At 40.8% G+C, this 7,020-nt stretch overlaps 1 long non-coding RNA gene across 1 annotated transcript; it reads right to left on the bottom strand.

The window, feature by feature from the left end:
• Positions 1-2,954: 2,954 nt before the first annotated feature.
• On the bottom strand, positions 2,955-5,350 carry LOC112848337 (uncharacterized). Its single transcript, XR_003222426.1, has 2 exons — positions 5,234-5,350; positions 2,955-3,922 (listed from the first exon to the last, which is right to left on the bottom strand). It is a non-coding gene; the product is annotated as an uncharacterized LOC112848337 (long non-coding RNA).
• Positions 5,351-7,020: the final 1,670 nt, after the last annotated feature.

Genomic DNA, 7,020 nt, shown 5'->3' with positions numbered 1-7,020 from the left:
AAAAATAGGCGCAAGCTACACTTCAGGTCTTCCTTCTGTGTCTGTCGGTTCTGTAACAAGAAATAAATGACATAATAAACTAGGTTTAAATCTGCTGTGTAAACACGCAATGTAACATATTTAGACACGAACTTCTCTTTTTGCCAGTGAACTTAAACATAATGCAGACGCAAGTTTTAATTCATGCCTGCTTTTCAGACGCAAGATATGAAAGACCTTGCCTTCATATCTTGGGCTGCTCTTCACCAGAAAAGTGAAAACGTGAAGGAAAGAGAAAACATGACCAGATAAAATGTTAACCTCTTCTTCCACACCTCAAGCCTCATCTCCTGCACTGAAGTCAGGGCTCTGACCCATGAAAATGTATGAACATTATTATTTTTTCCTAATTGATTTCTTCTTATTTATTTACTCCTTTCACAAAGCTTTGCAGTCTACTAACAGCCGAGGTAAACAGGGGACTGACAGCTTACATTCAGCACAGATAGCCATCAAAAATTATGTATTTGAACTGTGAGGGTTAAGAAAACAGAACTCAGCTGACTGCAGTCTGCAATCTACTGAAATCTAGTGATGACATTTTTTACACTGCAACTTTAAAATCAACAAATAACCCAAACGCAACAAGGAGGCCTCTATATAATGTGTGGTGCTACCCTGTAGTTCTTGCCTGCTGTCCATCAAAACAATGCAACGAAAAAGCAAAGCAATGCAATGCCTAAACTGTGCAAATCATATGAACTTCCTCTAATGTCAAAATTTACAAGGTAATAAACAGGAATGAAACCATCTGATGAGGCCATTCTAAGAAAAACTGACATTTTGCAAAGTTGGACAAAGCTAGGTTGTCAGAAAGACAATATAAGCAGTTAAGCACATGAAAAGCAAGCCTTGGATTTGCTTACTGGTTACCAACGTGCATGTTTGCGTACATGCACACACACACATACACATACAAAAGCACACTGTCATCTTTGAGGAATAAATGAATGCCACAGTCCTTCAGTGCTCTCTTTCCACTCCCTTTTCCCAACAACCACCAACAGTCTCCTCGTGCAAGCAGGGAGCATTCTGATTGGCTGCTACTTGACAGCTAAATTAGTCTTCAGGTTCAGGTATAGAAGGGTGCGGTTCAAACCAGCTTATGGCATACGTTTACTAACTTGCTTTTAAGCAATAAAACTCTGCACACACCCATCCAATATAGATCTTGCAAAAAAGAGCAGTAAGGATCATAAATAAAACCACTTTAAGAGAACCTTCAAACCAACTTTGTATTTATTTAAATACTTTCACATTTAAAGATTTGGTTGATCTGATGATCGGAACTCCACAAATAATGTGTAAAGCAACAGACAAATCTTTGCCCCAAAACACTCAGAACTTTTTCCAATGTCAAGAGATTTATTCTAAAGACACTTCTTCAGCTAAGAGTCTAAGAGGAGAAACACACACAGACGCTGCAGCATTTACTTGTATACAAGGGCGATCACAGAACGCTCACACCAGAGTGGGGGCCCTGTGATGCGCGCTCTGTTCTTGCACGTGTCTTTATTTATACATAAGAAAAATGAATACATTTGACGTGAGCATGTGCGTATGTGTGTGTGTGTGTGTGTGTGTGTGCGCGTATGTGTGTGTGTGTGGGAGGTCAGAACTGCTTGTTTGACTTCTTCCTATCGCTGTGAGAAGACTCAGATACAAATATCAGAACATGTTTTATAAAGAACAATCAGTCCTGAACAATGAAAAGAACAACCAGTTCTAAGCAAGGAAATGATCATCATGCAGCATTCTATCACAAGCAAACTTATATCATTAAAAGCTTATACTGACTAAAACATACAATTTTCTATTGACGTTCCCTCCTGTTGTCAGTATAACCTTTAAGTGAGATATCAGTATGTAACATCTTGTTGTACATTTTCTGTCACATCATCATTAATCACACAAAGTCTTCACATTCCAACAGGTCGGGGTCATCACCATCATCATTTGTCACGGCAATGTATGCAGCTACAGTGGAAATGATTATGCGGTTAATCATGAGTTTTAGACATGGCAGGATACATGTTACAAAACACAAAATAAAAGTAAAAATACTCCAGCTCCGATGAGTAAGATAAGATAAGATAAAACTGTATTAATCCTATTAACTGTAAAATTCGGTTTCCAAATAGCACAGCACCGACAGAAGCTACAGAATGTGAGCAGAATACTATAAATACAGAGACATATATATAAATAAGAGTATACAAAAGGTAGAAATAGAATAAATACAAATACAAGGGAATTGCAAGTATTTCAAGTATTGAAGTCTACTGCACCGTTGGTTATTAACAAAAAGTATTGCACAGTGAAAAGGCAGTAGTAGTCTTTTTAGCACCTGTAGCCAGGAGCCAGTGTAAAGCCAAGAAAACCAGTCACTTGTATTACTCACGTCCTGATTTTGGGCCTGCTGGATCTGTCTCAAGGCGTTCGGGGTGTCAGTCATGTTTGATGAGTGTACATTGTCTGGTATGTAAGTGCAGCAGGTGTTGTTGAAGAGGACGCAAAGTCCCCCTTTCTCTGCCAGTATCATGTCCAAAGCTACTTGATGTTGCATCACTGCGATCTGTAATGCATTGATTTCCTGATCTTGCTGTTCGTTGATCTTGCATGAAGCGTTCAAGAAGAGTCCAAAGCGGTAGTCCAGAGTTTCGATCCTCAGCATGTTTTTTTCCGGTTCCCACCCAGGGAACAATGTGTGGAGTACTTTCTGTCCGGTAGTCCACAGTTTGAATTCCTCAGGTACGTTGCTTCGGGTCATGTGGTTGAAGTTTAGGGAACGTAGATCTTCTTTTCCGGCGTGCTGTAGAAGTGATGTTTACTGCGGTCATCCTGAAAGTGTGGTCTGACAGGAATATAGGAGCACATGTTCCTGTCCAGCCTGGGGGCAGTATGAAATATGCCCGTTGTCCACATAGCTAGGCCATTCCTTGCACCCAGTACGTGCCGTTAGAAGGTCCACTCATATTCACAGGGGCGCCCTCTCCGTGGACTGCAGTTTGGACGCAGTTTGTCGTGTTTCCAACGGGTGTGTTACCTTTCTCTTGTTGATAACACATGGAGTGGTTCTTCCCTGGGAGTTGGTCCAGAAACACTGGGAAGTGGATGGATGTATTCCGGTTTGTCACGTTGAAATTGATCCAGAAGAGTTGATCACATGTTCCATTACTAAGTCCAACAGCATGTGGGATTGTGTCGTTGGTGATGATTCAACTGTGTTGGAATCCAATGCCAGCGAAGCTGGCTGCACACTTTGCTTGAGTGTTGTTCATATATTCACCATATAGTGTGGGGTGTGTTGATGTGCTGGGCATATGAGAACAGACATAACAGTCTGTATTTGCCGATTCCGCCTTGGTCCTGTCGTGGATATAACGGTATCAGGCATTGTTCATCCAAGGGTGGATGTGGTCTTGCGTCATGTCTCTTAGGTGCGAGTTGTCGTGCGTCCATCTTTTCTGTCTGCCTCGTGGTTCAGCTGTTGTTGGCGTCAGCTGGGGTCCTGTAAGGGTGAGCGTCGTAGTCAAGGTAACCAAGAGGGTCCACCTTCCCATGGTTGTACACACCTGCACCTGGCTGCCCTAAAGTTGATCGGATGGAGATTGGAGTGCGGGCTTACCCTACGGGGGCCCAATCAGCACTGCCCCCCCTCACCCCCGAAGCAACCAAGCGCGAGTGAGACTTTCCTTTACTAGTTGATTTCTGTGGAAGAAGTGGAATCCTCGGGGACCTCAACTTTTTTGCAGTGGCTCTGATGTATCCAGGAGGGTCTCTCCGCTATTTTGCAGGCACTTGGTATGGACCCTCCCACCGTGGCGAGCTCCAATTTTTTCTTTGGAGTACTCGGACAAGGATCCAATCACCTGGCTTCAACCTGCAAGAAATAGGTGAAGAACAGTCTTGCGGCAGTTTATTGTTCAAAAAAACTTCTCTGTTTGTCAAAATTGTCCGTTTCTAATAAGGACCATTCCTTGGATCACCCCTCCTGATGAGCCATGGCTTAAAACCAAGCAGGTCAAGTGCTTCTATGCACTTAAAGAAAATATCTAAACTAATTATTTTCTTCATCTCATATGTCATTGTACTGAAGTTGAGCAAACCTTAAGCTTGATGCAGACTACTTTTAGCAATTATCCACCTCACATCATAACTGACTGAGGTGCCTCTTCATCTTAATATTATTTCATTATTAACGCTATTATCTCTTTATATAACAGCAATAGTATATTACAATATTTATTTATATTTTATTTGTATCCACCAAGGGTGATGATCTGCAGTTTCACCCTTTCCCAAGCTGGAGACATTTACCTTTTCACACACTTTCCTTGGCTGAACAATGACAAAACCTTAATATACCTTATGCATTTCTCTAATTTATTTAATATGTGTTTGTGTGAATCATTCTGTTCATTCAGGGCATCCCAACTATGTGTCATTGTTAATACCAGTTTACAGGTTGTTATCCTTGCTATCATCAACTTGAATACATTACAGTTAAGTTCTAAATCAATTTAGCCTTTTGTTTATTTTACTTTATTCCTCTTGTATCTATATGTATTCAGTCGGGTCTGTTTCCAGCCCTTTTTAAACTTCTACTTTGATCTTGAATTTTTCACTTGGTGAGGGATTATTATGTTCTTCCTGATCTGAACTATTCTCTTCACCTGAGCTGCTATCCTGTTCTGAGTCACTGTCTTCTTTGTTTGTTAATGCTTTTACTCTTTTTTGCCTGTCGTCCTCTCCATTCCTCTCCCTTTCTTTTGGATTATTCCTGCTCCGGTTTGTTGTTTTTCTAACCAACCCTCATCAGGTGTTAATTTTGCTTGTTTATTCCCCATTTTTAAAGATTTTGCTGGGCCTTCACTGACACGCTTGACTTCAGAGTGGTTTACTGATACGGCCTTCGACTTGACCCTAAAGGTCAAGCGGTATCCGTTTTATGAGACGAAGCTCAACCGTTCTCATCTGTCACCAGTACGTGAGCCTCAAGCAAACAACAAAATAAAATAGAAGTAGTTCAGCAGCGTATTGTGCTGTAAAATCAACTTACTTCTAGACACATACACACATAGACATTTGCGCGCCTTTACAATTTGTTATGAAGTAATTACGGCTACTTCTAAAACCTAAGTCTAATTCGGTTCATTTTGGCGAATCCTAACCAAAACAGTGTTTCTCTCACCCTCAGACGTCTCACTGGTGGTTCGGATCGCCAGACTGAATCCCACCGCCGTGGACCAGACTGAAAACACCGGCCTGCCCGAATTTTAGCATCCCAGGTCTTTCGGCTTCGTCTAAGAGGGCTGTGCACAGACTTCGGTGCTGGCTTCCCACAGCGTCAGGAATCAGTGCTGGATCCTGGAACAGAGTCACAGATAACAGTTCTGATGTTTCTGCCCCGGCTTCGAAGGACCAAAATAAATGTCAAGAGTGTCTTGATGCATTCTCAATCATCCAGGAAAGTAAATCTCCAAAAGTTGAATCTGTTCAACAGATTCAACTTTTAAATGTCAAGAGATTTATTCTAAAGACACTTCTTCAGCTAAGAGTCTAAGAGGAGAAACACACACAGACGCTGCAGCATTTACTTGTATACAAGGGCGATCACAGAACGCTCACACCAGAGTGGGGGCCCTGTGATGCGCGCTCTGTTCTTGCACGTGTCTTTATTTATACATAAGAAAAATGAATACATTTGACGTGAGCATGTGCGTATGTGTGTGTGTGTGTGCGTATGTGTGTGTGTGTGTGCGTATGTGTGTGTGTGTGTGTGGGAGGTCAGAACTGCTTGTTTGACTTCTTCCTATCGCTGTGAGAAGACTCAGATACAAATATCAGAACATGTTTTATAAAGAACAATCAGTCCTGAACAATGAAAAGAACAACCAGTTCTAAGCAAGGAAATGATCATCATGCAGCATTCTATCGCAAGCAAACTTATATCATTAAAAGCTTATACTGACTAAAACATACAATTTTCTATTGACATCCAAATAAGACCAAATCATCATGACCTGACAATTAAGGATTAATATCACAGTTAGAGTTAGTGTGTAGAACAACTGTATAGACGAAGTTGTTTTTTTTTTAAGTAAGCAAACACATAACTTCACACCTCAGTTTAAAAATAATATAGTTGTATCGCTGTATTTTATGAAGCCTTGTCTTAATTTGGTTGATCAAGGCGAGAGTAAATCAGTTTCACTCAGTTCTATTTTTTTCTTGTGAAAAGGAGTAAGTAACGGGGAGTATTCAACTTTTGCCTATAGGTAGTATGTCAATTTAGGGTCTTTTCATATTGTCGCGCATGGAGTCTGATTCAAGTTATACAATAAAGATGTATTTTATATTTATTTACAACAAAAACAAAAACAGCAACAATAATAGATTTATTTATTTGTTTGTTTGTTTTTCTTTTCCTTGATTGATGGTTCCTTGCAGTGGCTAGAGTAATCCCTCTTTATGAGTTTTCCGCTATGCCAGTGAAGGAAACTGGTCTACATGGTAAATATTACAACGAACAAAGCCAGTGATCTATTCATATGATTCAAACTCGCATCAGGCCAGTAAAGCGGAGCGGGAGCAGGAATGGAGTTAACGGGTTCCTTTCAAGATAAAAGAGGGATGCAAGACGATCTACCACTGTCTGGGCTAGTGTACTCCACGTGGGTCACAGCTTGTTCTTTTCCCCCTGTTTAAAATCTTCTCCTCATTTGATGTGGGATATTTTGAATCACATTCATATTTATTTTGTGCTGAAACCAGCCAGAAGACTTAGTTAATGGTTCTTTTTATGTGTCTGTCAATTATGAAAAGGGTGCGATTCGGACAGAAGGAAAGTTTGTTAATTGAGGGGTTTGTTAATTGTCCCTCGGGGATAAATAAAGTCTTCTGATTTTATTTTGGAAATAAAGGGAACGGGCCAATCCAAAACACCCACGCTTGTTTGACAGTAGCCGGAACACCGGC

Source organism: Oreochromis niloticus, linkage group LG12 (assembly GCF_001858045.2).
Source record: "Oreochromis niloticus isolate F11D_XX linkage group LG12, O_niloticus_UMD_NMBU, whole genome shotgun sequence".
Lineage (NCBI taxonomy): Eukaryota > Metazoa > Chordata > Actinopteri > Cichliformes > Cichlidae > Oreochromis > Oreochromis niloticus.
Note: the sequence above shows the minus strand (reverse complement) of the source record. Positions and strands in the feature narration are given on the sequence as shown.